The 26,874-nt window shown below is 49.6% G+C and overlaps 1 protein-coding gene across 5 annotated transcripts in view; it reads left to right on the top strand.

The window, feature by feature from the left end:
• SIPA1L3 (signal induced proliferation associated 1 like 3) overlaps window positions 1–26,874 on the top strand; it is a 308,537-nt gene that overhangs the window by 148,880 nt on the left and 132,783 nt on the right. The window lies entirely within an intron of this gene.

Here is a 26,874-nt window from a genome sequence, read left to right as displayed (position 1 = left end):
CTGTGATGTGGTTAGGAATAGGCTCACACTCCAGCCTTGTCACGTCCTGACTCTGTGACCTTGGCCTGGTGACCTCCCCTGCTGGCCTTCAGTTTCCTTAGCTGTTAAATGAGGATCTGGTAAGACCTCTATCAGTCAAGATTGCAATCGGCCACGTATAACAAAAACCCAGTAAGCAGTGGCTTCAGTAAGGCAACAGGTGGTCTCTTACACATGAGAAGAAAAGGAAGGGAGGGCAGCTGGGGGCAGCACCACTGTTGGGGGGTGCAGGGATGGGAAGCAGGCTCCTTCTGACTCCTCACCTTGCCGTCCCCAGCATATCACTCTCGGCCTCATGCTCCCAAGATGACGGTTGCACCCCCTGATGTGACATTTATGTTCCAGTTACAAGAGAAGGGTAGAAGACATGTGTCACATTTATTAGGAAAACAATAGCTTCACCAGAAGGTCCCGTCCCCCACCCCCTGCAAACTTCCTTGTACCTCTCACTGGCCATAATCAGACACATCCTTAGCCTTAGCTGCATGGGAATCCAGGAAAGTATGCTTTTTGGATTAGTATCTTGCCACCCCAACAAATGTGGGCCTTTCTCCAGGAATCAGAAGAGGATGGGTTTGGATTTGACAACCAGCAGTGGAGCCCGAGGCGCCCAGCCCTGGAGTAGCCCAGAGCAGGGGTGCGGGATTCTCCCACTGTGGGCCTGACTTCTGGTTCGTGATGTCCAGGAACGCCACTGCTTTGTGTCCTGTTTCTTCATCTGTCTGTTGAGAGTGATGCCCCCTGCTGAGGGACACTTGGGAGAAGCTTTAAAACCTGGCTGGGAAGGACTTTGAAATACATCCCACCCCATAGGACAGCTGAGGCTGGCTTTTGTTGGAAAATTGTCAAGTTTTCTTCAAGTGGAGCCCAGCCGAACTGGACAATTGACTGTCACAGCCCAAACATACTGCCCTGAGACGGCTCATTTATTCACCTCTCTCCCGCTTGAGTCTGAACAGCATGGGGGTTGAGAGTGGGAGTGATGGCTGCGGCTTTGTGGCCAGCATCTGGCGCAGCGCCCAGCACCCGCCAGGTACCCGGCTGAGGATTGCCTGCCTTGCTTCTGAGCACCTCTTGATCGGAGGAGCAGTCAGATCTTCCCCAGTCGGTCCCTTCTCTGCACCAGCACCACCCTTCTTCTGGGCTAGGCCACTCTTGCTCCCACATGGGTGGCCACCCTGGCCTCCTGATGAGCCTCTCTACCCTCGGCCGGTCACGATCTCCATGACAGCCAATCGGGTCACTGACTTCCCTAAACTTGCCATGGAGATCAACTCCAGATTCCTGAACACAGTGGCATCCTTGCACCTGTTTTTCCTCCATCCTCCTCACCCACTCACAGCCCTTTCCATGGCCAGCTTCTCATCCTTCAGGGCTTAAACACCACCCCTTCCATGCCATCTTCCTTGGCCACCCACTCTCCAGCACCCTGCTCCCATCCTTCATCAGTTTTCCCTTTCCCTGTCTTGCTTTAGACTGATTTGTGTGCTTCCTTAAGTGCATTTAATTAATGTTCGTTTCCACCTTTAGTCAGTGGACAGAGAAGGGGGCTATCTTGGTTACCGCTTTGTTACTTATCACATAGTAAGATCTCAGGAAATACTCACCTAGTGAATGGAAGTCAATCAAATGAATGAAAACTTGTTTGGTTTTTTTTCCCCTCTGATTTTGAAAACATTCACTGAAAGTAATTTGAAAAAAATATGGAAAGGGGCCAGGCGTGGTGGCTAACACCTGTAATTCCAACACTTTGGGAGGCCAAGATGGGTGGATCCCTTGAGGTCAGGAGTTGGAGACCACCTGGAGCAACATAGCCAGACCTCCTCTCTACAAAAAATTAAAAAAATTAGTCAGGCATGGTGGTACACACCTGTATTCTCAGCTACTGACACGGTGAGACCCTGTCGTTAAAAAATGTATATGGGGACCAGGCACGGTGGCTCACGCCTGTAATCCCAGCACTCTGGGAAGCCAAGGCGGTGGATCACTTGAGGTCAGGAGTTGGAGACCAGTCTGGCCAACATGGCGAAACCCTGTCTCTACTACAAATAAAAAAATTAGCCGGGCGTGGTAGTGGGCGCCTATAATCCCAGCTACTCAGGAGGCTGAAGCAAGAGAATTGCTTGAACCCAGGAAGCGAAGGTTGCAGTGAGCTGAGATCCCACCACTGCACTCCAGCAAGACTCTGTCTCAAAATATATATATATACACACATATATATACACACACACACACACACACACATATATATATATATATATGGGAAGGTATAAAGAACAAATTTTCAAAAACCAGTAGTAGCCCTAGCATCAGATTATCAAGTCTTTCCCTTTTTTTTTCTGTGAATGCATCTGCATAGCCTATAGATGTTTACTGTCCTAGGGGTGTGCAATAATTTCTGTAATGGTACTCCTGGTGTTGGTCATTGAGGTTGGGCTTTTTTCCTGTTATAACGGATACTATGAATTTTTCTTCATCTCTAATTATTTATTTGAGATTAATTTACAGAAGTAGCATTCCTGGTTCAGAGGGTGAGAACTTTTTTTTTTTTTTTTTTTTTTTTTTTTGAGACAGAGTCTCACTCTGTCACCCATGCTGGAGTGCAGTGGCGCAATCTCGGCTCACTGCAAGCTCTGCCACTCGGGTTCACGCCATTCTCCTGCCTCAGCCTCCCGAGTAGCTGGGACTACAGGCGCCCTCCACCACGCCAGGCTAATTTTTTTTTTTTTTTTGCATTTTTTTACTAGAGACGGGGTTTTACCATGTTAGCCAAGATGGTCTCAGTCTTGTGACCTCGTGATCTGCCCACCTCAGCCTCCCAAAGTGCTGGGATTACAGGCGTGAGCCACCGCACCCGACCCGAGAACATTTTTAAAGCTATTGCCAAATTGCCCCTAGAAAGGGTCCACCAACGGGGAACATCAAAAAAGAAAGAAGTCTGTTGTACTGGGGAGCGGCCAGTTTCCTAGTGTCCTGGGCTCATCAGGCTCCTAGAGAGCTATTTTCCTGGTCTCCTGAGGGCCTGGTGTTCCCTTCCAGCCTGCTGTCCTCTGCCTGGCTTGGGTTGAAGTCCTGGAGCAGAATGTTTGATTATGGTGTTGAGCAAACAGAACGGCAGGCCCTCGCCATCTGCCAGCTGGTCCCTCGGGCTTGAGAAGAGCTTCACACCCAGCGAGGGTCATAACTGGAGCCCTTCTAGAGCCTTCTGTGGCGCTGCTGAAGGGCAGGGCTGGAGTGCTCATTCCTAACAGTGACCTGGCCCCACAACCCCCATTCCCACACGCCTCTCCCCACTGGGAAGGAAGACAGGTGTCCCCCAGCATGTCTCAGGTGGGTGGAGGTGCCTCCCCTCTGTCCCCAGCTATCACATACGGAGAGTTGTCCTGAAACTGCCTCTGTGAGGGTGCCCCGCTCTCCCTGACTCCCTCTGGACCCAGAGGGAGTGCACATTCCCCCAGGCTGCCCGCGATGTCTGCGTTCATCCGGGTGAAGTGGCCCTGCCGGTTCTGGGAGTGGAAATCTCTTATAGGAGAGATAAAGTGAATCTCAAGCTATGGCCTGAGAGTGACTGGGGTGGCACAGAGGGCGATCAAACAGCTGAGGTTTTTTTGTTGTTGTTTTGTTTTTTAAGACAGAGTCTCGGCCAGGCGCAGTGGCCCACACTTGTAATCCCAGCACTTTGGGTGGCCGAGGCAGGTGGATCACCTGAGGTCAGGAGTTCTAGAGCAGCCTGGCTAACATCGTGAAACCCTTTCTCTACTAAAAATAGAAAATCTGCCGGGCGTGGTGGTGCATACCTACAATCCTAGCTACTGGGGAGGCTGAGGCAGGAGAATCACTTGAAACTGGGAGATGAAGGTTACAGTGAGCTGAGATCTCGCCACCGCACTCCAGCCTGGGTAACAAGAGTGAAACTCCATCTTAAAAAAAAAAAAAAAAGACAGAGTCTTGCCCTGTCACCCAGGTTGGAGTGCAGTGGCACCATCATAGCTCAAGCAGTCCTCCCACCTCAGCCTCCTGAGTAGCTGAGTCTACAGGTGCATGTCACCATACTCAGCTCATTTTTTTTTCTTTTCTTTTTTTTTTTTTTTTTGATAGAGATGGGGTTTCACTGTTGCCCAGGCTGGTTTCAAACTCCTGGGCTCAAGCTATCCTCACTGCCTCAGCCTCCCAAAGGGCTTGTATTACAGGCGTAAGCCACCATGCCTGGCAAACAGCTGAGAATTTTTTTTCTTTTTTTTTTTTTTTGAGACGGAGTCTCACTCTGTTGCCCAGGCTGCACTATCTTGGCTCACTGCAGCCTCCACCTCCCAGGTTCAAGCAATTCGCCTGCCTCAGCCTCCTGAGTAGCTGGGATTACAGGTACCTGCCACCACACCTAGCTAATTTTTGTATTTTTCATAGAGATAGGGTTTCACCATGTTAGCTGAGATTTTAAAATACATTTGTATACATTTTAAAGTTGCTTATGTTATACAAGAGTACAATCTCACTGTTTAAAACTAACTCATGCAATACAAAAGACTTTTTTAAATTGTGTTATTGTAAAATGGAACATGCATACAGACAAGCATGTAAAACGTGAATACACAGTTTTCCAAAGAATTCCAAAGCAAGCACTCAGGTAACCCAGGTCAAGAAAGAGAACCTGCTGGCAGCCTGGAACCCCCATGGGCTCTGACCACTAGAACCCTCTGTCGCCCAGGCTGGAGTGCAATAGCACAGTCTCAGGTCACTGCAGCCTCTGCCTCCAGGGTTCAAGCAATTCTCCTGCCTCAACCTCCCAAGTAGCTGGGATTACAGGCACCCGCCACAACACCTGGCTAATTTTTGTACTTTTAGTAAAGACGGGGTTTTGCCATGTTGGCCAGGCTGGTCTCGAACTTGTGAGCTTAGGTGACCCGCCTACCTCAGCCTCTCAAAGTGATGGGATTACAGGCATGAGCCACCGCACCTGGCCAGAACCCTCTTTCTAAAAGCGACTGCTCTCTGCACTTCCACAGTCACCATTTCCTGCCATTGTGAAAGCTGTGTTCCCTAGATGAGCAACTCTAAATAACATGGTTCCAGTTTGCCTGGTTTTGAACTTTATATAAAAAGTATCATGAACTGTATATGCTGTTCTGCGTCTGGCTTTTTCACTTAGTATCATGTCCGAGAGGCGCATTCTGGTTTGGAGTCAATGCATTTCTGGTCCTAAAGCTCATTTTCCTTGATAAACAGACAAGCTTTATTAGTTCTAATATTTGTGCATTTTGTTTAGTGAGTATTAGAAGAAAATACAATGAATCCAACTGGATGTTCTTAAGGGTTTAGTCAGTGAGTTGGTTGAAAGGATCATGTTCGGTAAATAATAGTACAGGTGGGCTGCGGTTATGCCTGAGCGGAGGTGCGTGACTTTGGACAGTTTGGGAGCCTCTCCCCAGAGGAGAGAATGAGCGCACATGTGGTGCACACCGTCGCTCCCCTTGCTGAGGAACCAGTGTTATCACTGGGCCTCTGCCTCCCAGATCTTTGCTCTGCAATGAGCTTGGTAGGTAGATAAGAGTATAAAATATGTAGCTTGAAAGATTTTTAGGTACTAACTTCTTTTTTTTTTGAGACGGAGTTTCACTCTTGTTGCCCAGGCTGGTGTGCAATGGCCCGATCTCAGTTTATCACAACCTCCACCTCCTAGGTTCAACCGATTCTCCTGCCTCAGCCTCTCAAGTAGCTGGGATTACAGACGCCTGCCACTACGCCTGGCTAATTTTTGTATTTTTAGTAGAGACGAGGTTTCATTATGTTGGCCAGGCTGGTTTCAAACTCCTGACCTCAGGTGATCTGCCTGCCTCAGCCTCCCAGAGTGGTGGGATTACAGGCGTGAGCCACCGCACCCAGCTTTAAGTACTAACTTCTTAAATGTGAGAGTATGCCTTTCTTCCGAATTAGTACTTCTTGGGGTTTCTGGGTTTGTTCTCTGATTAAAGTAACCAAATCCCTTGTAATATTGCACTTCAGGGTAGGGTAAGAATGGGCCAGGCAGACCCTGCCTGGAATACAGGGAACTCAGGGACCAGGACAATGCTGCACATGCCAGTGACTTTTTTATTTAGCAGATGGTTTGGTATCTGCCTCCTGGTTTTTTTTTTTCTTTTTAGAGATGGGATCTCACTATGTTGCCCAGGCTGGTGTTGAATTCCTGGCCTCAAGTGACCCGCCTGCCTCAACCACCCAACGTGCTGGGATTACAGGTGTGAGCCACCGTGCCTGGCCTTTCTTTTTCTTTCTTTCTTTTTTTTCTATAATAATCTTGACCAATTCCTTAGCTCCCCTCCCTCCCTCCCTGCAGATGTTGGGAACTTGGAATCTGGGAGGAGGTGACCAGAGGGGCCAGGCAGAAGCTGCCTGGGACACATCCTTAGTGGTGAGTTGACGTGGGGTTGTGACTCAGAGGCCAGAAATGTGCAGGGCCCTGGCCATCTGTGTGTGCACGTGTGCAAGAGACACAGAGAGAAACAGAGTGAAAGACAGACAAGGACAGGGCCGTGGAGAGACAGGTACAGGGATGCAGAGGGGTGGGGGGACAGGAGTGCAGAGAGATGGAACAGGGACAAGAAACGTGGGACAGAGATGGGGTGGAGATGAAGAGAGTTGAGGACAGGCCCCCGAGACATGAGACTCGTTGGCTGGTTAACTAGCTGGTTGGCTGTTTGGATAATTGACTGGTTAACTGGTCAGTTGGTTATCTAGTTGACTGGCTAATTGGTTATCTGGTTGGTTTTGGATTTTTGAGTGTTTTTTTGTTTGTTTGTTTGTTTCTTTGTTTGTTTTTCATGGATTCAGAGAATACTAGTGGAAGATTCACCCTGATGATGGCCCTATTTTGGTTGCTGGTGATAGACCAGTGAATGGTGGCTTGCAGGCATTTGGGTGTTTGATTGCTGGTCCCCACCCCTCAGCCCGATGAGTGCACTGTGAGTGCAGGTGCTATTGACAGGGTGTATTGTGTGCTTGCCATGTGCCCCTTAGTATGGGAGTGCCCTATGGGGATCATCTTGCCGGATCTTCCAGCAGTCTCACGAGGTGGTACTTACCACCTCTGGCACATACTGGGGTCAGAATTTGATCCCAGGCAATCTGGCTCCAAAGCATGAGCCTAATTTCTGCCTTAAGTCACCGGGAGTGGAGCATAGGCATTTATTAAGTGCCCCCAGTGTTCATGGCTCTATCCCCAATCTTTAGAGATGACAGTGGTTTTAATGGCCGTAGATTTGACCTGCCTGGGTTCAAGTCCTTCTTCTGTCTTTCCCTCATTGGGTGCTCTTCAACAGGAACCTACTGCTGTGAGCCTCCCTTTTCCCTTCTGTAAAGTGGGGAGAACAGTAGGGCCTTCCTCGGGATGCTGTGTGGGCTCAGTGGAGCCGGGTGTGAGGCCAGTGCTGAGTGGGGGCTGCCATTGCTGTGTGCAGCTTAGGGAGCTTCACCACAGGGCAGGATGCCCACCTGGGCTTCTGGTTCCGTAAATGCCAGTTTTTGCTGCCATTTTATTATTATTATTATTATTATTATTATTATTATTTTGAGAAAGAGTCTTACTCTGTCACCCAGGCTGGAGTGCAGCGGCGTGATCTCGGCTCACTGTAACCACTGCCTCACGGGCTCAAGCAGTTCTCCTGCCTCAGCCTCCCAAGTAGCTAGGATTACAGGCATGCGTCACCACACCCGGCTAGTATTTGTATTTTTAGTAGAGACAGAGTTTCACCGTGTTGGTCAGGCTGGTCTTGAACTCCTGACCTTAGGTGATCCGCCCACTGTGGCCTCCCAAAGTGCTGGGATTACAACGGCCTGCTCTCATTTTTGACAACAGATGTTCTCAAATAAGGTGGCCCCATGAGTGGTCACGAGGGCAAACTCTGGAGTCAGCCAATCCCAGGTTCAGATCCCGGCTCCTCCTCCCCTTCTCTTTGTGGCCCTCTCTGAACTCCATTGTGAAGCGAGGTTAACAGTAGCGGGTAATTAGAAGCTTCAGTGCAGCGGTTTGTGTTATGGTGTCATGTGCTCCGCACAGGGCCTGGCTTCCGACAGCCCTGGGTCAGGGGCCAGTTAGGATGATGGATGATTACTGCCAGCAGCTGGGTTTCCCCCAACCCCACCCCTTAACCTGGATAACAAGGCCCAGCTGTGTGTGTCCAGCACCAGCAACCCTCCTCCCACCCCTGCCAGCCCTCCCATTGCAGGGAACCCTCCTGGCCATGGCGTTGGGGGTGGGCCCCACTGCCGCTCCCCATCCCTTCAGCCTAGAGCCATCCTCAGGTTAGGACAAGCAGAGCCAGAGCCACCCTCGGCCTGGCCCCCAACAGCAGGACGGAAAGAATGGGGCTTTAACAGATGTTCTTTTACAAGGATTCCCTGGCTGTATTTAATCAAGATTGTCAAATATTGATTTAATCTCCAGGCCCAACAGATGTGATCTTAGCAGGTTTCAGTGGCAATTAGCTGGGATTAGTTTGCAGGTCAGGCTCCATGCTGACAAGACACTGTCTTCTAAAGGAGGCTTGGCCTGGCCACAGGAGTGAGCCCTGAAGGGGAAGCATACTAAATATTTAACCATTAGTCTAGCCCGAGCAGTGGCCCACGGGAGCAGAGCCTGAGGCTGGCTCATAGCAGCCCCTGTGGGGCCCAGTGTTCCCCCCATGATGATAGTGGGGACACTCAGCAGGTTTAGGGCAGCAGCTGTTCGCTGAAAAAAAAAAAAAAATTAATACTAAAAGAAGCAGCCCAGCCACGCCAGGGCCTGCAGCTTGATTGTGAGCCTGACTGGAGCCGGGGAGATCCCTGCAGGGTAGCCTGGAGCCCTGATGATGCCCCCCCAGTTAAGTACCCAGAAGGGGCTACAACAACAGAGGCCTCTCATCTGCCCTTTCAGGCCCCTCGCCTGACTGCATCACACCATCCCCACTCTACAGACGGGGCTGTAGCTCCTGGGTGGGCCTGGCATGTGCTCCCATACTCCAAGAAGCATCTCGTTCCAGTTCTGCATTTCAAAGGCTCATTAGAGTGAATGGGACTGTGCCTAGAATTGAAACAAGCTGCTTCATCCACATGTGCTTCAGGGGAGGTCACGACAGCCTCCTTCAACCCAGCCAACCCCACAGAGACTCAGAGGGGCGCCTCCCCGTGGCCCTGGCACTGGGGCTGCCAGAAAGGAGCCTTTGCTCCGGTGAGCCACCCTAGGCTGCCTGGCCCCTGAGCCCAGAGGAACGAGGGTTCCTTGCCAGGTCACATTTGGTTTGCTTGAGATTTTTTTTAAAGTATTATTATATAAGAAAAAAATGAAGGCCGGGCACAGTGGCTCACGCCTGTAATCTCAGCAATTTGGGAGGTCGAGGTGGGTAGATCACCTGAGGTCAGGAATTCGAGACCAGCCTGGCCAACATGGCAAAACCCTGTATCTAATAAAAATACAAAAATTAGTCGGGCATGGTGGTGTGGGTGCTTGTAATCCCAGCTACTTGGGAGGCTGAGGCAGGAGGAGTGGCAGAACAGGAGGCGAGGGTTGCAGTGAGGCAAGATGGTGCCTGCCTCCAACCTGAGACAAGACTGTCTCAAAAAAGAAAAGAAAAGAAAAGAAAAAAAGGAAATGATAATAGCCAATGCCTAGCTTTTTTCCACAGGCCAGGGATATTCCTAAAGCCATGGCATTTAAATTCAAACAAAATCTTCATTAAGGATTAAGCTGTAATTACTATCTCAAAATTTTGGACCGGGAAAACTGAGGGCGCCAGAGAGACTGTAGCCTGTCAGGGTCAGCTGGTTAAGTGATGGAGCTGGAAGAGATTGAGACCAGGTCAAGACTTTTCTTCCCAACCACTCTCTTCCAGCCATGCTCCCACCAGGGACCTCAGGCATCCTGGCGGTGATAAGTGGAGGCGGCTGTGAAGGGTGTTCTTTTTTCCTGCAACTTTTTTTTTTGAGACAGGTCTCATTCCATTTACCCAGGCTGGAGTACGGTGGCGCCAATGCCAAACTCACTAGCCCTTTCCCGCCCCCTCTCCTGGGTGCAAGCGATTCTCATGCACCTCACCATCGAATAGCTGGGATTACAGGCGCGCACACCACCACGCCCGGCTGTACTATTTTCGTAGGAACAGGGGATTTCCACCGTGTTGGCCGGGGGCGTCTCGACTCCCGGCCTCAAGTGATCCCACCTGCCCTCAGCCTCTGAAAGTGCTGGGATTACGATAAGTGAAACCCACACCCGGCCTGCTGTGCAGGTATTCACCATTTTTTTTGTTTCATATACATGAAGTGTGTAATCATATGAACATCAACTGCTATAAATAAAAGTTCCAGTTATACCCAGGGCACCAAAATTAAAATTAGACATTTCAGTTTAAGCATTTGGGGTGATTACAGCCTCTGTTTCCCTGGGGAATATGCTTGAACGCCTACAAGGTGGGGTCGTTATTCTTCTCTGGCTCTGGGTTGGGCTGCTTCATGTCCAGACCACGTAGGACTCTGCCTTTGGAAAGATGCAGATTGTTCAGACTCCATGGGCCCTCAAGCAGAGAGCTCTAACTGTGCAGCTTGGAAGTTTCTCCTCGTTCTGACTTCTAGAGGTAGAGGCACAAAGGGGGTGACTCTCACTCTGCTCATGTTGCCTCCCTCCATGCCTTTTTTTTTTTTTAGATGGGTTTCACTCTTGCCCAGGCTAGGTTGTGGTCTGATCCTCGACTCACTGCAACCCTCCACCTGTGGGTTCAGCAGTTCTTCCTGTCTGGTCTCCCTGGTAGCTGGGATTACAGGTGCCTGCCACCACACTGGCCTGTAATTTTTTTGTTTTAGTGGAGATGGGATTTTCACCCTTGTTGGCAAGGCTGGTCTGGGGCACTCCCGACCTCAGGTGATGCCCACGCGGTACCGTGCTGGGATTACGGCGTGATGAGTTACTGCTCTAAAAGCGCTTCACCCAGTGAGCACACTAAGTATAAGCTGTACTTTGTTCGCGGGGCTTTGCGCCCAAGCATCTTACGCGTTCCATAAGCTCTACCTTGCTATTTATGTATGTATGTATTTATTTATTTTATTTTGACAACATCTTGCTCTGTTGCGGCTTGATCTCTCGAGGAGATCCTGGCCCCAGCTTCACGGAATCCCAGCTTTGCCTCCTAGGCCCAGGCCGATCCTCCATATCAGCCTCTTGAGTAACTGAGTATTACAGGCATGTACCTGCACCTGGCGTTTTTGAAAACTTTTTTGTAGAGATGGGATCTCCTTCCACGGGCTGGTCTTGACACCACCCTCAAGAGATCCTCTTGCCTCAGCTCTAAAGGGTTTGAAATTGATTGCAGGCCTGAGGCCTGGCTGGCTAGCCTCTTTTTTTGAGATGAGTCTCCCTCACCACCAAGCTAGAGTGCAGTGGCGATCTCAGCTCACTGCAGCTCCCACCTCCCACGGGTTCCATGCATTCTCCTGCCTCAGCCTCCCAGCAACTGGGACTACGGCAGCCTGCCACTTGTGATTTTTGTGTTTTTTGTTTTTTTTTTTTTTGAGGCAGTCTTGCTCAGGCTGGAGTGCAGTGGGCAGATCTCGGCTCACTGCAGCTCCCGGGGTTCCAGCCAGGTTCTCCTGCCTGAAGCCTCCCAAGTGGCTGGGACTACGGAAACCCACCACCTGCGCCCGGCTAATTTTTCTTGTATTTTTTAGTAGAGGCGGGGTTTCACCCGTGTTAGCCAGGATGATGCCAAGTCTCCTGACTGCCATTGATTAATAAGAGGCGTTCCACGTGTAGCCAAAATGGTCTCGATCTGATCTGACCTGTGATCCCACCCACCTGCAAGGCCACAAAGTGCCACAGCATTACAGGCTTGAGCCACCACACCCAACCACTTGTGCACCGTTACAGATGCATTTGTGATGCAGATGAGACACAGATTTATGGCCGCCTTCTTGTGCTGTGGGCATTTTGGGCTGTTCTCAGTTCTTCACCTTATTACACGGTAATACAGTCAAACCATCACGTGTGTATTACCTTTCTTGATGTAGACTGGGCATTTATTATCAAAGGACACAGATTTCTGGAAGTGGAATTGTTGGATTAAGAAAATAAATAAGTAGAGCCCAGCCCGTGGTGAAACAGCCTGTCCAGCACTTTGGGAGGCCAAGGCGGGCCGGTCCTTGGGGTGGGAGTTCGAGACCAGCCTGGCCAGGCTGGCCTGCCACTAAAATAGAAAGTGAGTAGCTGGAGCGCGGTGGCATGCCTGTGATCCCAGCTGCTCAGGGAGGCTGAGGCAGAAAATGCACCGGCAGGAGGCAGGCTTGCAGTGGCTGAATCCGCCACTACACTCCGGCACCTAATGACAGAGCAAGACTCCGTCTCAAAAGTAAAAAATAAAATAATAAAATAAATAGAATGCACACCTAAAATGTTGATGCATAATTCCCCACTCTCTCTCTTCCCCCAGTAGGGAAAAACTGTACTGATTTGCTTGCCTTAAAAGCAGAATGGTGATGGCTCACAACTGTCCCAGCAATAGGATTTGGGAGGCCGAGATGAAGGGCCAGCAGGCCAGGAGTTCAAGACCAGCCTGAGCAACATGGCGAGATTACTCTACAAAAACCAAGAAGTAGCCAGGTGCTGACACACACCTGTAGTCTGAGATTACCTTTCGAGGAGGCTGAGGCAGGAGGATCCCTCTCGAACCCAGGAGGTCGAGGATGCAGTGAAACCCATAATCAGCCACTGCCTCTGTAGGCGACAGAGAAACAAATTACGATGCCACGATTCTAACTCATTATTCTCTCAAGGGGAGAAAACTACTAACACCCATACAAAGCAGAACAGGTCATGGGAGCCCTGACTGACCTGTGTGGGAGCTGCCAATTTGAATGTAACAGCTGGGCGTGGCCTCCCTCTCTCCTGTGGGGACTGCCCTTGGTCTGGTGGGGTACAGGCTCTCCCCCCTGGATGCTGGAGATTTGTTCGAAACGCAATCTCAGCCAAGTGGTGGCTCATGCCTGTAATCTCCAGCTGGGCATTAGGCAGATCACCTGAGGTCAGGAGTTCAAGACCAGCCCTGTCCAACATGTGAAAACCCATCTCTCTACTAAAAATACAAAAAGTGCTGGGTGTGCAGTGGTGTCGCCTGTAATGCAGCAGCTACTTGGGAGGCTGAGGCAGCAGAATCGCTTGAACCCAGGAGGTGGGAGTTGCATTGTGAGGCAGATCATGCCACTGCACTCCAGTCACAGGTGACAGAGTGAAGACTCCGTCAAAAAAAAAAAGAAAGGAAAGAGAAACACACTAGTCCTCTGGGCTCTTTGACGTTAAAAATGGAAGCGCTGGCTTTCACAGTCATGGCCGAGACTCCACTCATTGCTCTTCCAGGCAATGGAGCAGAGTCTCTGCCATGGCACTTGCTAATGAGATTTCTGAGATTTCCATCCGCCTTATTTCCTGAGGGGGCTCTATAGCAGTCCCATGTATGCTCAAACTCCCAGTAAGGTGGGGGAAGACACACAAGGGAAAAATCAGATTCTTAGCGTGCAATCCACTGAGCTGTTGCTGACTTGCTAGAATTTTGTCCTTATGAATGGATTTTAAAGATACTCAGCGTCATTCACTTATTCCCACAGCATACTCGTTTGAACGATTTCATCTTATTTGGAGCACAGGGTAAAGGGGTGGCAGGCAGACTGTTGAGGTTTGAATCCCACCTGCCCCTCGTAACCTTTGCCTTGTCTGTAAGATGGGCATGGTGGAAGTCCCTGCTTGGTGAGGCGTGGTGGTTCACACCTGTAACCCTAGCACTTTGGGAGGCCAAGGCAGGAGGACCACTTGAGGCCAGGAGTTCGAGGTTTTGTGAGACCTCATCTCTACAAAAAAAATTTTAAAGTAAAAATGTTAGCCAGGCGTGGTGGCACACAGCTGTAGTCCCAGCCACTCAAGAGGCTGAGGTGGGAGGATTGCTTGTGCCCAGGAATTTAAGGCTGCAGTGAGATATGATTGTACCACCACACTCCAGCCTGGGTGACAAAAACCCTGTCTCAAAAAAGAGAAGAGAAATATATTTAAAAAGGAAAAGAAGCCACTACTTGATAGAGTTGTTATAACACACTGGTTAATACACGCCAGTGTGGAGCCCTGAATCTGGCACATCAGGAGAGCTCATCAGTGTTGACCTTATGTTTAATACCGTCATCACCGTATTATCCCTCTCTACTGCCCCGCCCACACGTGAGAACAAATATGTTAGATCCCAGTCCACCCCAGACGTGCATCTGTTCACAGTCTAGGGAAGACAAAAGATACTCAGAGGCTTAAAAATCCAGTGGGCTAAGTCCCATAGTCAGGGGTGTGTGTACACCCCTGGGAGCTCAGCAGAGGGAAGAAAGGGGGAATTCTGCCTGGCCTGTAAAGGGACAGACAGCAATGGGGGGACAATGGGAGGGAGGCGAGGACAAGGCTCTCTGAATCAGTGGACCCCTGAAATATCTGCAAAGGTCACCAGTGTCCTTCATACCTATAACTGCCACCATACATGACCCTTTCAGCAGCATCCACCCCTGTTGACAATTGGTCCTCCCCAACCACACCTGCGCTCCAGCCTCCCTGCTGGGCCTGCCGTAACTCACGTCCTGGCTTCCACCACCCACCTGGCCACTTGGATATACAGCCTCTCCGGGCTCAGAGGCAGACCCTCTTCTCTCTGCTCTCTCTGTTCTTCTGTCCTCAGCTAAGACCACACAGTAGAATCAGCTGCCGAGCTTTTAAGAGGCACTCAGTCTCGGGCCCCACCCCAACCAGCTGATTTAGAATCTCTGGGAGTCGGGTGTGGACAGATACCTATATTTTTATTTTTATTTTTTATTTTTGTAAGACGGAGTCTTGCTCTGTCTCCCAAGCTGGAGTGCAGTGGTGTGATCTCAGCTCACTGCAACCTCCACCTCCTGGTTCAAGCGATTCTCCTGCCTCAGCCTCCCAAGTAGCTGGGATTACAGGCATGCGCCACTATACTTGGTTATTTTATTTTTATTTTTATTTTTTTGTATTTTTAGTAGAGATGGGGTTTTACCATGTTGGCCAGGCTGGTCTTGAACTCCTGACCTCAAGTGATCCGCCTGCCTTGGCCTCCCAAAGTGCTGGGATTACAGGCATGAGCCACCATGCCTGGCCCAGACAGCTATATTTTTATAAAACTCCTCTGGTGCCTCTACTGTACGGCTGGCAGGGAGAACCAGTCCCCTCAGCATCCTCATCTGGCCTTGGACACTGGCTGTTCCCAGCTTCCCTGCTCATCCACGGCAGGTACCCTCTCTTCATGCAGATCCTGGTTTAGACACTACCCTTCAAGGGGTCTTCCTGACGCCCTCCCAACTAGAGTAATCTTCAGTCCTATTAATTAATTTATTTATTTATTATTATTTATTTTTTATTTTTATTTTTTTTTTGAAACAGGATCTTGCTCTGTCGCCCAGGCTGGAGTGCAGTGGTGCAATCACAGCTCACTGCAGCCCTGACCTCTTGGGCACAAGTGATCCTCCCACCTCAGCCTCCCAAAGTGCTGTGATTGCACGCAGGAGCCACTGCACCCAGCCATTTTATAACCTTTACAATGCTGACCACCCTTGGAAATTCTATCTTATTTCTCTGGCGTTTCTCTACTGGAGGTCCATTCGTGAGAGCAGGGGCACGGTCCGTCCTGCTCAGAGATTATCTTTAGCACCCACAGCAGTGGCGTGTAATAGAAATAGATTGAGTAAATGAATGGATTTCGAGTGTCTGGTGCTTGTAGAATGAATGAATGAGTTATACATGACTGGGAAGTGGTGAATACATGAATATGTTTTTAGGGCTTTGTTGGCTGGAAGAACTTTTTTGAGGGATTTATAAGAACATGGTAGGTGTTTGTTGTGTGAGTGAATGGATGAATGGATGCATTTTAAGGACTAACTAGTTCTTCCTGGATAAATACATGACTTGTACGTGCCCAGAAACTGCTGAGTCACTGGATGCATGCCTGGAGGAGTCCTCATTCCACCTGGGTCTTGGAGAGGAACCCTCAGACTTGACGCCACACACCTGAGCCCTCCAGGGTGCTTGAGCCCCGCTGAGCCTCCATCACTGTGACTGGATCATGTTTCTGTGAAAGGGAAATGCTTGGTACACATCAGGGCAGCCCTGGATACCCAGGGGGTCCCTCCACCTCCAATCAAAGGCCTGTGAAAGGACAGTCCATCCCACCCCTACACGCTACCTCCAAGCATTGCTTTCAGCTTCTTGGGCATGCTGCTTCCCAGGGAAGGACACACTCGGGCACCAAGCAGGCCCTGCTTGCCTTGGGTCACAGACCCTGACTGAGCCAGTGCTCCCTGGTCCTGAGTGAGGTTGTCGTCCATCCAGTCATTCAATAGTTATGTTATTTTATCTATCTATCTATCTATCTCTCTCTCTCTCTCTCTCTCTCTCTCTCTCTCTCTCTCTCTATCTCTCTATCTATCTATCTATCTATCTGCTTGCGTACCTACCTACCTGCCTGCCTACCTATCTATCTAGTGACAGAGTCTCACTTTATTGCCCAGGCTGGAGTACAAAGGCATGATCTCAGCTCACTGCCACCTCCGCCTCCCAGGTTTAAGCAATTCTATTGCCTCAGCCTCCTAAGTAGCTGGGACTACAGGCATGCACCACCATGCCTAGCTAATCTTGTTATATTTTTAGTGGACACAGGGCTTTACCATGTTGGCCAGGCTGATCTCGAACTCCTGACCGCAGGTGATTTGCCCACCTCAGCCTCCCAAAGTGCTGGGATTACAGACATGAGCCAACGTGCCTGATCAGATATTTATTTAGAAAAAAATCTTTTAGAGACAGAGTCTCGCTGTGCTACCAGGCTGGAGTGCGTGGTTCAACCCTGTCTCCTTCCTTTGCAATCAGCAGGGTCCCAGGTAAGGGCTGCTTTGTCTGCTGGGAGTGAAGCTGGCATGAGTACGGCCCTCAGCCAGCCTGTGATGGACAGGCAGTGTGAGCAAGAACCAAGTCTCAGTTGTGAAAGCCTCTGAGCGTCTGGGGTCATTTGTTACTGCAGCATAGCTTAGCTCATCCCGCCTGTCCCAAGAAGGAACACATTTTGTGGATAGGCAGCGATCAAGAGTTCAGGTTGGGAATGTTCAGTTGCAATGCATGTGACATGTATAGGTGGTGATGTCAAGTAGGTAGGTAGGTGAGTTTGGAACTTAGCAGGGCGGTTGGAGCTGGAGATATTTTCCGCATTGGTGACACACAGTTAAATGAGAATCGCAGAGGTCCAGACACTGCCTGTGATTGCAGGGAAGGCTGGTGCTTGAACTGAGGACTCTCTGACTTGAGGTATGAAGGGGCTGGGGTTGCGTCCCCACTGTGTCAACTCATAGCCATGTGGCCCTGGGCACATTACTTCCTCTGTCTGCTCCTCAGTTTCCTCATCTGTAAAACGGAGGTAATGATACCCACCTCATGGGGTTATCGAAAGGGTTAACGCATAGCAATTGACAGGCTTGACGTGCTCAGGAAAGGACCTGGGCCGTAGAAGGATTCTATTCATGGTAGTTGCTGTTGTAGATACTGGCTTTTGTGTATGTTTTCATTGTTGCGTTGTTTTATAACTAAAATGTCCAGTGGTGGGAAATGGAGTAGGGCTGACTTTGTGTCCAACTTGATGCAGAGACCCAAATGATGACTACAGCCCCAGATTCTAACTCTCAGTCGCCTTCACAGATAGTTCTTCTCCCATGGTTACGAGACAGCTGCAGTGACTCCATCCCTCACATCTTCTCAGACTTAGGCTTAAAGGGAAAAGCGCAGCCTTCAGCTCTAGCCCTCCTGGTAAAGACATCGCGATCTCACTGGTTCTGATCAGGCCACATGGGTTGCTCCAGAGCTAGGGAAGGAGCCCCACCTCTAGCCCATTGGGTGGCCAGTGGAGAGGGGAGGCTCCCAAAGGGAAGTCTGGACTGTTGGATAAAGGAGTCCTGGCAGCAGGGAAAGCAAACCACAAATGTCCACATTGGAGGGCTCTTGTGTTTCCCTATGCTGTGTCCTGTGAGCTTCTGGCAGACATTGTGGCCCTCACAGAATTAGGCCTTTTAGAGCCAAGACACCAAGGCCATGGTGCTTGCCTGCCTGTCGCAGGGGCAGTCTGGGAGCGTTTACACCCACAGATATACCATTGGTCGCCTGCTTTTCTCACAGACCCTGATTAAGTCCCCACTGGCCCAGAGGCAATCAGGATGGCTACAGATTCTGGCTCTCCCAGGGTCCCTTGTAACTGGAGTGGCCGTGTATCCACATTCTAGCCAGTAGGACATTAAAGAAAGGATTGCAGCAAGGGGAATGTTCTGGGAAAGATGCTCCTTCCTGATTAGGGTCAGACTGGTACCCTTACTATCCCTGTCTTTCCCCTTTGCCCGTGATTCAGTGGGAAGTGTGGCTGTGGCCACCAGCTTGTTACTGTGACGCAGCAAAGCCGGAAGACTTACTCAATCCTACAGCACATGAGGGAGGCAGAGGGAATGGGGGGACATGCTTCACATCACTGTCCAGCTTTCCCACCGGGCTGGAGCCACCATATCTGGCCTCCTGGTGACATGAGATGACTAAATGTTTTCACTGTGCAAGCTACCGCTGGATAGTCTTCTGTTACTTGCAGCCAAACACATCCCAACTGACTCTCTCCCACTGCCACTCACTCCTCATTTTGCTGCGGTCTCCCAGCCTGCCCTAATTTTTCCCGTATACAGTTCCCCAGCTGCCCTCCTTCACACAACAACGTGTGTCACTCAGGGTCCTCTGATGCCAGCAGCAGAAGCCACGCTTGGCAGTTTGTGGCCGAATCACAATTCATTGAGGATGTACAGAATGAACAGGAGGCCAGAGGAGCAATCTTAGAAAACAGGGAGGAGCCAAGGTAGCCCTGGAGGGAAGAAACCAGGGGTCCCCAGCAAAAGTCACTGCACAGGAGAAGCCAGGTCCACTGTCCCCACCCCTGCAAGAATACCTTCCAGCCTCGCATGTTCTTAGAAACCTTGCACAGAATCCTAGGAGAGGACCCTGGTCTGACCAAGCCCACGTCCTGCACCCACCCCAACTGTGCTTCTGTAATTGGGGGGAAAAGGGAAGCACTCCTGCCAAAGATACACAACAGAACTGTAGTAAGAGCAGTGGCTGGCCGGGCGCAGAGGCTCACGCCTGTAATCCCAGCACTTTAGGAAGCCGAGGCGGGCGGATTACGAGGTCAGGAGATAGAAACCATCCTAACAGTGGAACCCCGTCTAAAGAATACAAAAAATTAGCCGGGTGCAGTGGCGGGCGCCTATAGTCCCAGCTACTTGGGAGGCTGAGGCAGGAGAATGGCGTGAACCCGGAAGGTGGAGCTTGCAGTGAGCCAAGATCATGCCACTGCACTCCAGCCTGGGCAACAGAGCAAGGCTCCATCTCAAAAAAAAAAAAAAAAAGAGCAGTGGCTATGGGGCAGGTGATATTATACCCATTTTACAGATTGAAACCAAGTCACTATTTCCATAACCCATCCGTGGCACACCAGGATTGAGCCCAGGAGGCGGTCTGGTTCCTGCCTATGCTGTGCTTCTCTCAACACAGGGGGTCCCCATCGGGAAGGTCCAGGTGCTTTTAGGAAGGAGGAGCTCAGTGGAAGACAGCTGGAAGGAGACCAATGTGCGCCCTCTGAATCCTAGAGGCTGCGGGTGCCACTCAGCCTCTGAATGTCACAGGAAGACTCGGCTGCAGCTGCTAGGAGAAGGGATTTGTGCACAGAGACCAAGCCTGCAAGAACATCTGTGTGTGTACACAGAAGGGAGCAGAATGGATTGAGGGTTTCTGACTGAGCTGGAAACAAATGCCATCAGCAAAGCCCAGCTGTCGGGAGGTGCTTGCATAAGCAAGTCAGGGTCGCATCTGGGCCACTGGTTTTCCCAACCAGCCTAAGTGTGGCCTCAAAGGACTAATCCTCCTTCCGCACTCTACACTCTGAAGGCGGAGCCACAACACAGACTGGGCTGCGGAGGACAGGTAGCGCCCTCAGGTGGGCCATCATCCCAGCTTGACTTGGGATCTGGTGCCCAGCACAGCCGAGTGTGGAGCAGGGTTCAGGCTCTCAAGCAAACAGTCTTGCCATTCTGTAACTGACAGTTTAGAGTGGAGACAATAAATACCATAGATAAAATAATTTCACTTTTCTCTGGCAAACCAGCAACCCCTGCCCGAGTGTGACCCACACATACTTATTTTGTGCACCCTCATTGTGTGTGTGTATGTGGTGGTGTTGTTTGTTTTTTGAGACAGTCTTGCTCTGTCACCTGGGCTGGAATGCAGTGGCACAATCACAGCTCACTGCAGCCTTGGCCTCCCAAGTAGCTGGAACTACAGGCGCACGCCACCATGCCTGGCTACGTTTTAAAATTTTTTGTAGAGATGGGGTTTCACTGTATTGCCCAGGCTGGGGTCATACTCCTGGGCTCAAACAGTCCTCCCGCCTCAGCCTCCCAAAGTGCTGGTATTACAGGCATGAGCCACTGTGCTCAGCTTCATTGAGGTTTTTATTGTTAATGTTCTTAGGAAGTGCATTTTACCCTTGAACAACATGGTTTCGAACTGCATGGACCTACGTATACCTGAATTTTTTTCAATAAATGTATGGGAAAATTCTTTAGAAATATTGCAACTATTTACTAGGCGCAGTGGCTTACGCCTGTAATCCTAGCACTTGGAGAGGCCAAGGTGGGCAGATCACCTGAGGTTGGGAGTTCGAGACCAGCCTGCCCAACATGGAGAAACCCCGTCTCTACTAAAGATACAAAATTAGCTGGGCGTGGTGGCGCATGCCTGTAATGCCAGCTACTCAGGAGGCTGAGGCAGGAGACTCACTTGAACCCGGAAGGCAGAGGTTGCCATGAGATGGCACCACTGTACTCCAGCCTGGGCAACAGAGCGATACTCCATCTCAGAAAAAAAAAAAAAAGATTTGCAAATATTTGAAAATAATTTGCAGGGGCGGGTGCAGTCACGCCTGTAGTCCCAGCACTTTGGGAGGCCGAGGCAGCAGATCACTTGAGGCCAGGAGTTTGAGCCAGCCTTGCCAACATGGTAAAACCCTGTCTCTATTAAAAATAAAAAATTAGCCGGGTATGGTGGTGTGTACCTGTAGTCCCAGCTACTCAGGAGGCTGAGGCAGGAGAATCACTTGATCCTGGGAAGCAGAGATTGCAGTGAGCCAAGATTGTGCCACTGTACTCCAGCCTGGGTGACAGAGCAAGACTCTGTCAAAAAAAAAAAAAAAAAAACAGAAAAGAAAAGATCTTACAGGTGAACCACATAGCCTAAAAATATTTTTTTTTTAAATAAAATGTTAGGGCTGGGCGAGGTGGCTCATGCCTGTGACTCCAACACTTTGGGAAGCCGAGGCAGGTGAATCACAAGGTCAGGAGATCGAGACTATCCTGACTAACATGGTGAAACCCCGTCTCTACTAAAAATACAAAAAAATATTAGCCAGGCGTGGTGGTGGGCACCTGTAGTCCCAGCTACTCCGGAGGCTGGGGCAGGAGAATGGCGTGAACCCAGGAGGCGGAGCTTGCAGTGAGCCGAGATCACACCACTGCACTCCAGCCTGGGCGACCGAGCGAGACTCCTTCTCAAAAATAAATAAATAAACAAATAAATAAATAAGTGGGCGACCAAGCGAGACTCCTTCTCAAAAATAAATAAATAAAATAAAATGTTAGGTATGTCATGAATACATAAAATATATGTCCATTAGTTTATCATTTACTACCATAAAATATACACAAATGCATTCTAAAAAGTTAAAATTTATCAAAAGTTACACACAAATACATTGCCAAGCCAAGAGAAATGTAAACAAACATAAACATGCAGAATTAAATCATAACTGCATGAAATTAACTGCAGTACACACTGCACTACTGTCATAGTTTTGCGACCACCTCCTGTTGCTACTGCAGTGAGCTTAAGTACTGTGAGTATCCGTTTGAAACACCATGTGACACTCATCATCTCCGCATGAGCAGTTTGTCTCTCCAGCAAATTGCATATTGCAGTAAAAAATGATCCCTGGAGGTTCTCACCTAGTTTTCATCATGTTTAGTGCAATACCGTAAGCCCTGAATAACCTCAGGGGACTCGTACAAAGTGCCACTAGTGATGCTGGAAGTTGTCCCAAGAAGCACAGAAAAGTCATAACATTACGAGAAAATATGCAATTGCTTGATATGTGCCATCGATGGAGGACTGCAGCTGCAGTTGCCCGCCATTTCCAGATAAATGAATCCAGTGTGAGGACCATTGTAAAAAATGAAAAGGAAATTCATGAAGCTGTCGCTGCACCTATGCCAGCAGGCACAAAAACCTTGCACTTTTTACAAAATATATTTTTATCTCGTGTTGCAAATGCAGCTTCTATGTGGGTACAGGATTGCTATAAGAAAGGCATACCTATAGATTCTAATTTGCTTCGAGAAAAAGTGAAGTCATTACATGGCAACCTAAAGCAAAAGGAAGGAGGAGGATCTCAAGCTGGGGAATTTAATGCCAGCAAAGGATGGTTTGATAATTTTTGAAAGAGTATGGCTTAAAAAATGTCAAGATAGCAGGAGAAGCAGCTTCTGGCCAACCAGAGGCAGCAGATGAGTTCCCAGATGCCAGTGAGAAAATCACTGAGGAGGCTGGGCACCGTGCCTCACACCTATAATCCCAGTACATTGGGAGGCTGAGGTGGGAAGATCACTTGAGCCCAGGAGTTTGAGACCAGCCTGGGCAACATACTGAGACCCCACCCCTACCAAAAATTTAAAAATTAGCTGGGCGTGGTGACATGCATCTTTAGTCCTAGCTACTCAGAAGGCTGAGGCAGGAGGATCACTTTGAGCCCTGGAGTTTGAGGCTGTAGTGAGCTCTGATTGTACCACTGCACTCCAGCCTTGACAACAGAGAAAGACCCTGTCTGTAAAATAATAATAATAATAATGAGTAAGAAAAAGAAGTAAGCCTGTTCGTAAGTGCTAAGGAGAAAAATGGAGCAGGGGAAGGGGCTGGGAGTGGTGGGGACAGACATACAGAGGCAAGCACTATTAGCAGTTTCTTGAAAATCCTTCCCATTATGTCTGTATAATAGTTTGTTATTGTCTCTGTTGCTCTGTTGTTTTTCCTTTTCTTTTTCTTTTCATTTTTTGAGATGGAGTCTCACTGTCACCTAGGCTGGAGTGCAGTGGCATGATCTCAGCTCACTGTAACCTCCACCTCCCGGGTTCAAGTGATTCTCCTGCCTCAGCCTCCCGAGTAGCTGGGACTACAGATGTGTGCCACCATGCCCGGTTAATTTTTGTATTTTTAGTAGAGATGAAGTTTCACCATGTAGCCAGGCTAATCTCGAACTCCTGACCTCAGGCAATCCACCTGCCTCGGCCTCCCAAAGTGCTGGGGTTAGAGGCGTGAGCCACCATGCCCGGCCAATGTTTTTGCTTTTCAAATTGGAAGATGTTGCATGCAATTCTAGGTTTCTGATTTCTCTTGGAAAATCAGATGATCTGACATCCACACTCCTACAAGCCTTGGTTGGCAGAAGACACCCTGCCGTCCAGGTCAGTGCAGGCTCCTCTTGGCCTCTCTCCTGTCTCCCTTAGGCAACTCGACCCTGTGGGCTTTCCAGCTTCCTCACTCTTCTTTAGCCCATCCCCGTGCTGCCTCCCAGCAACGTCTTCAGGATTGTTTGTGTTCTCGTGGGGCACCAGGAAGAGGGGCTCCCCACTCCCCACCTGCCCTCTTCTGGTGCTCGCTTTTTCAGAGGCTGCAGGCTCTCCTTGCTATTTTGCTCCTTGAATCTGCTTTGAGCTTCCCTCGTGGTCTCTGCCGGTTCGCTCCATACCTCTGGGCATAAATTAGGAGAAGCCCCCCTACACGTGCACATATGCGCGCACATACAGACACACACACACAGACACACACAGACACGCACGCACACAGAGACACACAGATGCACACACACACATGCACACGCACACACAGACGTGCACACACAGACACACAGATGCACACACAGACATAGACACATACACAGACACACATGCACACAGAGACACAGAGGCACACACAGCACACACAGACAGACGCACAGATGCACACACACACAGGACACTTTACTACCACAAAGCATTACCATTGGTGACACAGATGCACACATAGACACATACAGACACACAGACATGACACACAGACACACACAGATGCAATACTATATACAGACACACACAGATGCACACACAGACATACATACACAGGTAGAGACACGACGCATACAGAGACATTGTGCACACACAGGTCACACACAGAGACACTATATAGATGTACACACACACAGACACACACAGAGATGACACGCCACAGGATGTACTACTTTTCTCGCACAGACACACACACACAGACAAACAGAGACACACACACAGATGCACACATAGGCACATACAGAGACAGACACACACACAGACATGCGCACACACAGACACACAGATGCACACACAGACACAGACACACACACACACAGACATGCAGACACACACAGAGACACACACACACAGAGACACACACACACACACACACACACACACACAGAAGAGGCCTGCTACTTTCTCACACAGGAAGCACCAATAGCTGTTGACCAAGAACGGCTGCATCCAGCTCTAGATTCCCAAGGAAAGAAAACTTAGAGGTCACCTTGAGTCAAGTGCCCAGCCCAAAGCAGCACTGTACTGCTCCGAGCAAAATCAGTTCCATTGGCAGGAGGGAGTGGGCACGATTGCTGGGCAGTCAACAGGTTCCATCACAGATGGCGACCCACTTTCCCCTTCCTCTCCAGCAGGATTTTCATATTCTAGAAGTTCAAGGTGGAGACAAAGGGAAGTGACCCCGCAGGTGGTTTTATGTGCTGGACAGAGGCACAGACTCCCTTCCCCAGGGGCCTGCAAATCAGGAGGTACTTACACCTCCAATTAGGCAGAAGCCATCTGTTCACTCGTACATACACGAAATACTGAACAAACATCCTGGACACTGTTCTAGGCACTGGGGATGCATCAGTGAACAACACAGACATCCCTGCCGTTCTGGAGCCAACATTTGAGTGGTGGACCCAGCCAGTAGACAGAATGAACAACCGCTAAAAAAAATTGGAAGAAGGCCGGGCGCAGTGGCTCAAGCCTGTAATCCCAGCACTTTCGGAGGCTGAGACGGGCGGATCACGAGGTCAGGAGATCGAGACCATCCTGGCTAACACAGTGAAACCCCGTCTCTACTAAAAAATACAAAAAACTAGCCGGGCGAGGTGGCGGGCGCCTGTAGTCCCAGCTACTCGGGAGGCTGAGGCAGGAGAATGGCGTGAACCCGGGAGGCGGAGCTTGCAGTGAGCTGAGATCCGGCCACTGCACTCCAGCCTGGGTGACAGAGCGAGACAAAAAAAAAAAAAAAAAAATTGGAAGAAAGTAGAGCGGATAATTAAGAAAGGCTTCCAGAAGATGGGGCTTCTCTGTCTCTATAGGGTGATTTGGGAAGGTTTTTGTTTTTGTTTTTTGGGAGTTTTTTTGTTTTGTTTTGTTTTGTTTTGTTTTGTTTGAGAGAAGGTCTCACTTTGCTGCCCAGGCTGGAGCGCAGTGGTGTGATCATGGCTCACGCAATCTCAACCTCCCGGGTTCAAGCAATCCTCTTACCTCAGCCCCTTGAGCAGCTAGGACTACAGGTACCTGCCACCACACCTGGCTAATTTTTGTATTTTTAGTAGAGACAGGGTTTTGCCATGTTGGCCAGGCTGGTCTTGAGCTGCTGGGCTCAAGTGATCCACCCACCTTGGCCTCCCAAAGTGCTGGGATTACAGGCGTGAGCCACCGCGCCCAGCTGGAAGTCTCCATGGAAAAACTGACATGGGAAGGAACCAGCCCCAGGAAGGACTGAGGAAGCATATCAGATATCCTGGATAAGGTTTAGTGCATCAGAACAGAAAAGAAGGCCAGTATGATCAGAGTTTAGTCAGGGATGGGGAGAGACATCAGAGCCAGATCCTGTGGGGTTTATGGAGCAGGGGAAGGAGTTTGGATAGTGTTTTAATGCAGTAAGCAGTCACTGGGGAGATCTCAGTGAAAAAGTGATGGGCTCTGATTTACCCAGCCATAGTCTGCAGTAACCACATGGATTTCTAGAGACATTCCTTCTGCGGCTTTCCTCCCCAAACTCCACTGGTGCTCATGTTGACTCATCTGTCATTTTCACTTCCTTTCTGACAGAGTAGCTGAGCTGAGCGAACAACAGAGCAGATGGACAATAGTCTGGCCTCTGCGTGAAGCCACCAGTTCACGGGAAATACAGGGGGCAGAGGAACATGTTAAGTGGCACCACAGGGATCCTGAAAGTGGGGAAATCCACAGGACGGGTGACCCTTTTCCTTCAACAAGTAAAGAGCATCAAAATAAAGGAAGGTGGCCGTTGTAGAGTAAAGGAGACTTAAGAAAATACCTGCATAAGCAGAAGATAATTTCGAACAAACCAGCTCACAAAAGACACCTGCGAGACAATGATGGGAAATGTAATGCAGGCAGGGTGCTGCATGACATTAAAGAATTCTTGTTAATTTAGATGAGTATGATAATGTTATTGTAGTAATTTTTTTTAAACCTTACCTACTAGAGATATAAGCTAAAGTATTTATGGGTGAAATGACCTGATGTCTGGCCGGGTATGGTGGCTCATACCTGTAATACTAGCACTTTGGGAGGCTGAGGTGGGCAGGGATTGCCTGA

Source organism: Papio anubis, chromosome 20 (assembly GCF_008728515.1).
Source record: "Papio anubis isolate 15944 chromosome 20, Panubis1.0, whole genome shotgun sequence".
Taxonomy (NCBI): Eukaryota; Metazoa; Chordata; class Mammalia; order Primates; family Cercopithecidae; genus Papio; species Papio anubis.
This window is presented reverse-complemented; position numbering and strand designations above follow the sequence as displayed.